This window comes from Propithecus coquereli, unplaced genomic scaffold (genome assembly GCF_000956105.1).
Source record: "Propithecus coquereli isolate 6110/MARCELLA unplaced genomic scaffold, Pcoq_1.0 Scaffold281, whole genome shotgun sequence".
In the NCBI taxonomy this organism is placed as follows: Eukaryota; Metazoa; Chordata; class Mammalia; order Primates; family Indriidae; genus Propithecus; species Propithecus coquereli.
The window spans coordinates 3498916-3509221 of record NW_012148408.1 but is presented as its reverse complement, the minus strand read 5'-3'; the positions used below and the strand labels follow the sequence as shown (position 1 = coordinate 3509221).

Sequence of the window (10306 nt, the reverse complement as noted above, 5' to 3'; positions counted from 1 at the left end):
GGTGCCCCGCTCCACGCGGACTGGTCGCCGCCGCCCGCCCGAAGCCCGAGCCCCCGTGCGCAGCCCGGCGCGCCCGACCCGCGGGGCCACCCACCTGAGGCTGCGGCTCCGCGCGCATCCCGCGGCGGCCAGGACGGCACGGCGGGGCATGCCGGGAAGGCGCGGGGCGGTCGCAGGAGTCCGGACGCGCGGCCCGGCCGGGGGGCGCGGGAGGGGCGGCCGCGGGCCGGCGCGTCCAATCCCCCGCTGCCAGGCGCCGCCGTCCCCGCCAGGCCCCCTGGCGGCCCGCGGGCTGGGCCGGCGGGCGGCGGGGCAGCTCGGAGGCAGTCACGGCGACCCACGGACCCTCCTCGCGCCCCCGCGGAGGGTCCCCGCCTCCACCCCAGCCTTGTCGGGGCCGGCCGTCCAGTGGGGGCTGGGGAGCAGCAACAGTTTCCACAGTGTGGCTTGACACTAAGCGAGTCTGCTCTGCTGCAGACTGTCGGTTGGAATCCTGGCTCTGCCGCTCACTGGCTGTGAGCAACTTATTTCGCTTCTCTGCGCCTTGCTTCCTTCACCTGTAAAGCGAGACTACTTGTCAGCATCCTCAGAGTTGGTGTAAGCGTCCAATGACATGATGCATGCAATGCGTTGGAGAGTGCCTGGCCCAGGGTAAATTGTGAATCAGGACTAACTCTTACTATAGGGCAGTGACCAGCAGGCCCACCCCTAACAATTGTCCAGCCAGGGGCAAGAGTACAAATGCAGGACTCGGGCTGGCAGTCCTGCCCCTGCTGTTCGCGCTCTGCGGCCCCTACCCTGCTCCCAGCCTGAAGATGCTCATGCCAGGCAGTGCAAGCTGCCCCTGGGAGGAAGGAGGACAGGCCTTGGAAGCAGGCTCAGGGCTGTTTGGACAGCGACTTCCGGAGTCCACAGTGCCAGGAGCGTGATCCAGAAGGGACATGGGCTGCAGCTGGAATGGGCCAGGGGAAACATGGGGTCCAGGGCAGAGTCCCGGAGTCCAGGTCCAAGGTCAGTACTGGTGACAAGTACCAAAGGACACAGTATAGGTACCAGGCAACTTGATGCAGGGTCTGCATACTGGTAGCCCCTGGGCCACATCTGCCCACAAGGTGTGTTTTTGTTCATGGTTTTCAAAAATCAAACTACTTTCCACCATTTTTTAAATCAGGTATTTATTTCACTTATAATTCTAGATTTCCACCTTCTCCGGAAAATTCGTAAGATCTCTCAAAATGCAGCCCACATTCCACTGGTAGTAACAGTCAGATGGAGATGGGCAGTATCTTGCCTTTCAATATATCTGCATGCAGAGGGGTGACCCCAAAATAGATAAGAGATATGGTTGCCAGGCCCTTCCCTAAACTTCAAATACCCCCATACATGGCCTCTCCTCACTAAGTCTCAACATCAAACTGTGTAGCAAGGGTCCCCAAATCGGGAGCTGAACCCAATGATTAGAGAAGAAGCCAGCAGATCAGAAATAGTACGGACCTTTGTGAGGAGGGGAGAGGCTTAGCTCCTGGCCAGTGGCTGCAAGCTCATGCTTCCCCCAGGCAAAGTATGAACATTTGTTGAGCACCTACTATGTACCAGACATTGATTAGGCATCTGACACACCTTATCTCTTTTGACCCTCTCAGCAAACCCTAAAAAAGCTGGTATAATTATGTTTGCAAGAGAGGAAACAGTCTCAGAAAGCTAAGACAACTTGCCAGAGCTCATTTGGCTTGTATGTGGTAGGGCAGGGAGTGGAACTCGACACTCCCTGGCACCAAAGCTCAGACCACCCAAACCAGGAAACTGATAGCTCTTCCAGCAACCTGGATATTGGAACAGGGCAGGTTGTCATGGCTCCAGCTACAATAAATAGAGCTCTATCCCAACTTCATACCCACCCCATCCTCAAAAATACACTTACTCTAGTCTGGGGTGTGAGCCAGGTACTGTACTTCTGCCTGGTCCCTCTTGATATACTTCTGTTTTGCTCTTTCCTTCTGACACTGCTACGTGGCTGTATCTGTGTCATGCTTAACTCCTGGGGGGTTCTTTTTGCAGCACCTAGTGCTGCATTATAGACTAATAATAAGTAAGTGGTGACGATGCTGCTTGGATGACTGGCTACCAGGCACCAAAGATGCCCTTGCTCATCTTCTCGGAGCAGCTGATACCCCTTGACAGCCAGCTCAGTAGACAGAGGTAGAAAAGGAGTATAGCACACAGACATTGGTCACCTACTTCCCTGCCACCCCCAATCCCTGTCTCTGGACAGCAGTCCCTTCCTCCCAGACAGACAGGACCAGTCAGGCACAACACACCCCCTCCTGTCCCAACAAGAAAAGCATCCCACATTGGCTGTAATCCACACTAAACCCTCCCAACTCACCTCTGGGCTGTCAGAGCGGCAGCAGAAGAGAAGCCTACACCCCCACCATGTAGGCAGTTACAAGTAGGAGCCTGAGTCAGAAAAACTGTGATTTAAGGCCTTCTCCCTCCACTTAATAGCTGTGTGATCTGAGACAGTTCAAGCAGTCTATTTCCTTACTTGTCGAATGGGGATAATAGTAAAACCTGTGGCCTACAGTTGTTTGAGGATGAGATGAGATGATGCATTTAAAGTTCTCACCATGTAGAAAGTAGTGTGGTGGTGGCCAGAGGTTGGGGAAGGGAGGAATGGGGAGTCATTGAATAGGGATGGAGTTTCAATTTGGGAAGATTAAAAAAAAGTACTGGAGTCCGGGTGTGGTGGCTCACGCCTGTAATCCTAGCTCTCTGGGAGGCCGAGGCGGGAGGATTGTTTGAGCTCAGGAGTTCGAGACCAGCCTGAGCAAGAGCGAGACCCCCTCTCTACTAAAATTAGAAAGAAATTAATCAGCCAACTCAAAATATATAGAAAAAATTAGCCGGGCATGGTGGTGCATGCCTGTAGTCCCAGCTACTCAGGAGGCTGGGGCAGTAGGATCACTTGAGCCCAGGAGTTTGAGGTTGCTGTGAGCTAGGCTGACACCACGGCACTCACTCTAGCCAGGGCAACAGAGTGAGACTCTGTCTCAAAAAAAAAAAAGTGCTGGAGTTGGATTGTGGTGATGGCTACATAACAATGTGAATGTACTTAATGCCACTGAGCTATATACATTAAAGTGGTTTAAATGATAAAGTTTAAGTTATATATATTTTATCACTATTTTTTTAGAAGTGCTCATCACAGTATGACATTAAAAAAGGGACTTCTTTGATGTTCCTCAAATGTCAAAGCTGGGGCTCACCCTGCCCCAGGGCTTTGCCATGTCTCTGCCCAGAATCCCTAGCCTGGTTACTCCCGTGCTCCCTCCTCCCTTTGCTCAGGTGTCCGCTCAAGAGCCACCTCCAGAGAAGTCTTCCCCGATCACACTACCCAAAGTAGCACCACCTGTCATTCACATGCCCCTGGCCCTGATTTTTGAATGGCACTTATCACTCCCCGACATTGTACTATATATGTATCACTTCTCCGCTTTCAGAATATGAGCTCCATGAGGGCAGGGACTTGTCTTGTTCTCCGGTGACCCCCAGTATCTAGAACAGTACCTGGCACTTGTGCAAGGAGTGAAAGTGAAACTTAGCTATCATCACTGTCATTCCACAGGGGGCACAGGAACTCTAGACCCACATCCAGGACCAAGAAGCCCAGTGGAGTGTCGCAGCCCCTGGGAGGCAGGAGGGTTAAGCACGTGGGAAACACTCAGAAAGGGTAAGGCACTAGCATTAGAAAGAGAAGGAAGGTTGTCCTGAATTAAAGGATCACAAAGTAAATTCCTGATTTGACTGTGAGTCCATGTTTGTTTTAAGTGTTCAGGCCCCATTATGGACTGGTGAATGGTGTGCCAAGGAAAGAGTGGCAGCCAGGGAGGGGTTTGTGTATGCAGTGATCAGGCCTTCTCTGAGTTGCGGGCGTGGCCAGAGAGTGTAGTGAATGCTTGTCCTCCTTACAGGAGCAAAGGCCAGCAAACACTCAGAACTGCCAGGGGCTGGAAGGGGCAGGACCAGGAAGTAGGCAGAAAGGAAAAGGCTGGAGGAGGGTTGAGAGCTAGCAGGGCAGACCTGAGCCAGGATCCCCACTGGGGATACAGTTCAAGTTTGCATTTGCTCTAAGTTAAGGCAGCTGGACCAGGGGACACGGAGACCTTAAACAAGGAATTCCCCAGGGGACATTAGAGCATGTGCATCTCGGGGTGGGGGAGCTATACTCTGGGCAAAAACACTTAAAATCCTCAAAAGACTTTCCTGAAAGAGCTCTGAAAATAGATTCCAAAACCATCCTCTCCAGCCCACTCTAGTATTTTACCATGTCCCTCTTTAGAGCCAACAGAAATCTCTCTCACTTTAAGTACTTAGGGAATGATGGGTAGCTGTGTATAAGGGGAAATAACATCCTATATTTTATTTAATGCAGAAGAGGTTGGCTCAAGGATGGATTTGATGCCATAAATAAAGTCATTTGGACCTTTGGGGTTAAATCTGACCCACCAGCCTCTCCACCTTTTAATGTTTCAGCATGATCATGTTAATCATAATTACTGCCATTTTTGAGACTTTGTTACTGTCCTAGGTACTTTACATAGATTATATAATTATTACAATAATCCCTTAAAATAGATATTATTCTCCCTCACTTTACATAGGAGGAAACTAGGGCTCAAAGAAGTTAAATACATTTCTACAGCTAGTAAGTGGTAAATTTGGGATTTGAACTAGAATTGTCTGTCTGAAAAGCTACGCTATAAGACAATGTCACCCAGCACCTAGCTCGATGCCTGGCTCACAATATGTGCCCAAAATATTTAGTTTTGGATGACCCAAATTAATGAATTTTCATGATATCATCCATTGAGTGCCTACTCTATTTTAAGTGCTTTACAGATGACGCCTCATTTAATTGCTCAACAGCTCAGGGAAAGAGGGATTGTCTCCCCTTCATACAGGGGGACACTGAGTATCTGGGAGGTTCAGGGACTTGTCTGAGAAGCCACAGCTCTGTAACTGAGAAGTTAAGTCTGTCTGTCTCCAAGCCCTGGGTGCTCTCTCAGTCTTGGAAAGGACATCAGCCATCACCTGCCTCTGATGGGTCCTCCAGTGACAGAAGTTCACTACCGCTAATGGAATTTCATTGCCATAAAGTTTTTTTCTTCTTCCTTAAAGTTTCTGAAATCTGCCTTGGTGTAAATATCCAATAATAGTGCCCTAAAGGAAAGCACTGTGTTGGTGTAAGAAGCACTCTCATATGCATTGTTTAATTAGACTTGCACCACAACCCTGTGCAGTACCATCCCCATTTCACAGGTGTGGAAACAGATGTGGCCAGGTAATTGCATGACTACATGTTCAGCATGGGCTCTCTCCGCTACAACAGGCTGCCTCTAAGTTCAAAGTCAAGTTCAAACTGGGGAGTGTGATATAAGAGATAGGGAAGGGGGTTGGAGGTGAGTCAGACTCAGTTCCTCCATTTCTTGATCACCTTAGAAACCACCTCCCTCACCTGCCCCACGCCAGCATTCATGCCTCAAGGACCCTCTTGTGTTTGGACTTAAACCTGATTGACTAACCACTTAAAATGGAACATAAACAGCACATCCTGGCAGAAGGTAATCGGTCAGAACAGTAAAGGTACCTTAGGTCACTGCAAAGGGGGCTGGCTGTCCTAGCTTGGTCCTCTTTGTATTTCCTTTGGGTAGAACAGTCTCTAACTAAGGGACACCCAACCCCTTGGAAAACCTGGGTTTCCTTCTAGACTAAGCCAGATCCTAGTGCTTGAGTCAAAGCAGAGCCAGAGACAGTAGGACCCTTTTAGAACCCGAGGACAGTCAACTCTCAGTAGGTGGTGGAGAGAAGGGGGCCCTCACTTGGCTCTTGAGTCAGCCAGGATGGCACTTCCCCAGGACAATGGTGGGCTAGAAGAGGCATATGTCACCATCGGGCATTTGTCTAAGCTTAAACTGGGCTTTAGAATGCCCAAAGCCATCCCAGGATTTGGAATGTGTCCCAGGACAGCGGAAACCTAGTGGAGAAGCCCAGGTCTGGGCTCGGGAGCTAACGGCCCCCAATTACCCACAGTTCCTCAGCACCCCACTTCTAGTTACCCACTTAAGCATCAACCTCTCCATCCCCTTAGAATGCCCAGGGCCAGCGAGACAGCCTCCCGTGAGAGCCAACCATGGGGAGAATGGGGAGAGCTCCAGTGCCCCCCAAGTGGAGCAGAACACCCACTTCCGGATCTGCCGACAACCTAAAACCAAGAAAGTGCACTTCAAGGAATGGTCACTGGGTGTCACCGCTGCTTCTCGGGCAAGTGCCCTCATCTGTGAGCTAAGGCAGAAGGATGCTTGAGAGAGAAAATTCCTTCTCAGAGACACAGTTTACAGGCCTGGCATCTTCTGTGCTGTCCAGGAGCTCCGTGAGTTCTCGCTGCCCTCTCCCGGCCTCCTGGCTCGCCTGGGTTACATGTCCATCGCAGAGTTGCTCCCTTGCTCCTCTCTCCTTCCCAGCTCGCAGGGCAGAACCCAAACTCTGTGTTCTCCACACTGGCCCTGGAGCGTGCAGTTAGAGAAAGTCTTGCAAGCCTGGCTTTGCTTTCGATTTATGACTGCAAACCTCAAACAGGCACTCATCCCTGGCCAGCCAGCTCTCCATATATGTCTGAGTCTCACTCTCTTACTCCCTTAAACAACCACCTCATATCTAGTCTTCAGACTGCTCACGCTCCTATTCCACCTTCGCTTGTTTCATTTAAAAAAGAAAAAAGAAATTCCTCACCTTTTCATCACCAAACCTCTAAACCTACCAGCATTTGCCTGTATCTTCTCCTCTTTCACCTCTACTCTGAAGCCCATCCGCCTCACTTTCTCAAGGTCCTTTGTATTTCTCTGCTTTCTTCTGGACTAATACCTCCCTCTAGTATCTCTCATCTTAAACATCTCTCTTTATACCAAGTGACTCTCTGGCTACCAGCCTGTGTCTATGCTTTCCTCCAGCACTAACATCCTCCTTTTATCTCAACACCATTATTTAAAGAAAAAAAAAAAAACTTTCTCTACTAACAACCTCCCATTCACTGTTCAACCTGCTCACATCTGGCTAATATCTACCCTATTCCACTGTGTTGACTTTAAGGTCACCAGGATCTCCATGTCACCAAATGCAATGGACGTAAACATCTTAAAGTTACCCCCAGGACTGTGCACACCAGACTGGACCATGTTCTCCCCTCTTGGTTTCCATGACACCATCCTCCCTTGATTTCTTAGATTTCTCCACTTTGGTTTCCTTTTTTGGCTCCTCCACTATCTGATTCTAAATATTAGAAATTTTTTGGTCTTGGTCCTGGATAGTTTTCTCTTTTCCTTCTCATACTGCCTTCTTGGGTAATCTCACCCATCCCTGTTGATCTACACACTGCCTTTCTATGCTGACGACTTCCAGACCTGTATCTTTGGCCCAGTCCTATCTATCTGACATCTCCACTTGTGTGTTTCACAGGTATTTAAACATTACCAAGTCTAGAATGGAACTCTCAACTTCTCTCTCTCCCCAAAACACCTGTACTTCTTAACTTAGTCTTCTCCATCTCTGTAAATTGTTGCCCACAATGCTCAAGCCCCAGTCCTAGGAATCAGCAGTTTTTCCTTTGCTCTCATATCTATTCCATGAGCAAATCTGATCGATTCTACCTCCAAAATTCATTTTAAATCTCTCACTTCTCTCCATCTCCACACTCATCTGGACCCCCGTCATTGCTCTAGTAACTGACACAGAATGTTTCTCACTAATCTTCCCATTTCCACACTCTTTGATCCATTCTCAATGCAGCAGCAACAGTGGTCTTAAAGACTGAGTCAGTGATGGGAATGTTCTGCATCTTAATCTGGGTATGCATATGTAAAACATTGAGGCATGCTTAAGATTTGTATGCTTTACTGTAGGTTACATCTCAACTAAAAGACAAAACAAAAAACCTAAGTAAAATGTCAATTTTCTAGTTAAAATGTTTCAGCAGCTTCCCTCTGTACTCAGTAAAAACCAAGTCCTGCACAGCTCAGCCCCAGCCTTTTCCTCCAGCCTCATCTCCCGCTGTGCTTCCTCCTTGCCTGCGAGAGCCCAGCTGCCCTGGTTTTCATTTAGTTTCTCTAACAAGCCAAAAGCTGCCCTGCCTGCCTCAGGACCTTTACTCAGGCTGCTCCCTTATCCTAGAACCCTTCCTCATTCTTAGCACCTCCTCCTTCATCTCAGCTTCCCAGGATTTCTTAGACACCCCTCCTCCTATCTAAAGCCTGTCATTTGTTCTTTACGTTCCTTAGTGTTTTTATAATTTTTTCTGCAGTTGGGACCAGCTTATACATTTGTTTAACATTTAGTACATGCATGGTATTACATATAAGTGCTACATAGATAACCAATGCCCTCAATCTCATACTCAAAGAGTAAACAGATTCCTTTTACTTTCTCAGTTCCTATAAATCATGGTAGGGGTGCTCAAGTGAAAAAAATCCCCCTCCCCATAGGAATCTACACAGTATCTCTAGACACTGTCTAGAACCATAGCAATCTACACAAGCCAGGTAAAAGGGGAACACTGTGGCCAAAGACAAAAGTCAGTGGGGAGGCGTAGGGTGGGGGAATGGGAAGAAAGCCAGCCAGCAGCAGTGCTCACTCTCTCTACACTGCAAGTTTGGGCCATGCCATCTCCTCTCAAGCACCCCCTTGCTGGATTCATACCCCTGTGCTTGCAGGGGTCTCCCCTTGCCCCCACCCCCTGATCTCAGTTCATTCCAGGGCAGCAGTTCCACCCTCGGTCTGGAGCAGGAGAGATGGTGGGCACACGGTGTTATGGGTTGACTTGTGTTCTCCAAAAAGATAATAGGTAAACACAAAACAGGGAGAAGCACGTGAGAAATTAAACAGCCACTGACAAGCATAACATGCGCACATGCACACACATAGCACGCACAAAAGAAAATGCCTTTCCTTTATTTTTTCCATAAAGTTAGATTCTGAAAACACAGGACCCAGAGACCAATGTGCAGCACCAACATTCCTGATGCAACAGGACAGCTTCTCAGACACCTTGTCTTCCAGCCCAGCCCTCTGACACATCCAATTTTGACAAGTGCAGTCATTTCAACAACAGGGCCATTCAGAACAACTTCATTAATTCAAAAGCCCTTCTGGGAGGATCTCTGCTTGACTGCTCCAAGGATCTCTCTGCTGGTGACAGCTCTTCTGTGGTTGCAGAAGGACAGTCTAAACGCCTCCAGGCTAACGCATTCCAGTTGCCAATCATTCAGGGAGCCTAATGCATCCAAGACCCAGGAGTGCCCGCTGAAGTCAGGGTGGGTCTGGGAGAGAAACAGCACAGGGGTGAGAGAAAGAGAGTGAAGTGAAGGCTTTGCAGAGTGAGCAATTTATGGCCTAACACCCGGTATCATGGCTTGCATGGGTTCCTGCACACGGGGAACAAGAAACCACCCAAAGGGATAACAGTAGGGACGTGATGAAAGAAAACAGGCCATCGTACCTATCAGCAGTCTCTTGGGAAGAGGAAGAAGAGAGGGAGGGACATTTGTAGCTGGTCAGAACGATACTGTTTGGGTAACAGTCTCCAGTCACTTCAATTTTTGTGACTTGGTTTTTCCTGATAGAAATGGAGTTGACATTTAACACCTTGTGAAGATGGAAAACACTATTTTAGTCTAGCGTGTACTTTCACACTTTATATTTCATATTGGTAAGCATTTTGCTTTAGCATTTCTCAATTTCCAGCCTACTATCCTTCCTATTACTGCCTGTGCCAACTTGGTCTCCAGCCAAGCTGCAAAACTTGCTCTTCCTCAGATGCGTCCCTATTTCCCAGCCTCCATGCCGCTGTTCGTCACTTCTACCTCCCATGCACCCAACTCCACCTTTCAGATCCTATCCAACCTTTAGGACCCTGCCCCAAGTGCCACCTCCTGCTTATCTGTGCTCCACAAAACCTTATTGACTCCCTCCTCCCACGAGCACCGTGATGCTCTGCACTCTCAGGGCCTGTATCACATGCCACCTTATGTCATTTGCATTCTTGTCTAACGTCAGAGAGACAGAGTAGTAAAAAGAAACTCTTCCGAGAATCATCAGTTTAAGGCTCTAATCCTAGCTCTGCCTGGACATGAGACATCACTAAGCAAGTCATCTTCTCACATTGGTCTCAGCTCCTTTTATGTGAAAGGAAAGGCTTGAAGCCAAGATTCAAAAGGTTTCTCCTGCTAACAATTTAGAAGTAACTCCTTGGCCGGGC

The 10306-nt window shown here is 48.8% G+C and overlaps 1 protein-coding gene across 1 annotated transcript in view; it reads right to left on the bottom strand.

Annotated features, from left to right (window-relative positions):
• The window catches only part of TMEM98 (transmembrane protein 98), an 11529-nt gene extending 11399 nt beyond the window's left edge, over window positions 1-130 (bottom strand). The window contains exon 1 of the mRNA XM_012648323.1: window positions 95-130. The gene's annotated coding sequence lies outside the window, so the exon portion shown is untranslated. The remainder of the gene's footprint in view (window positions 1-94) is intronic.
• Window positions 131-10306: the final 10176 nt, after the last annotated feature.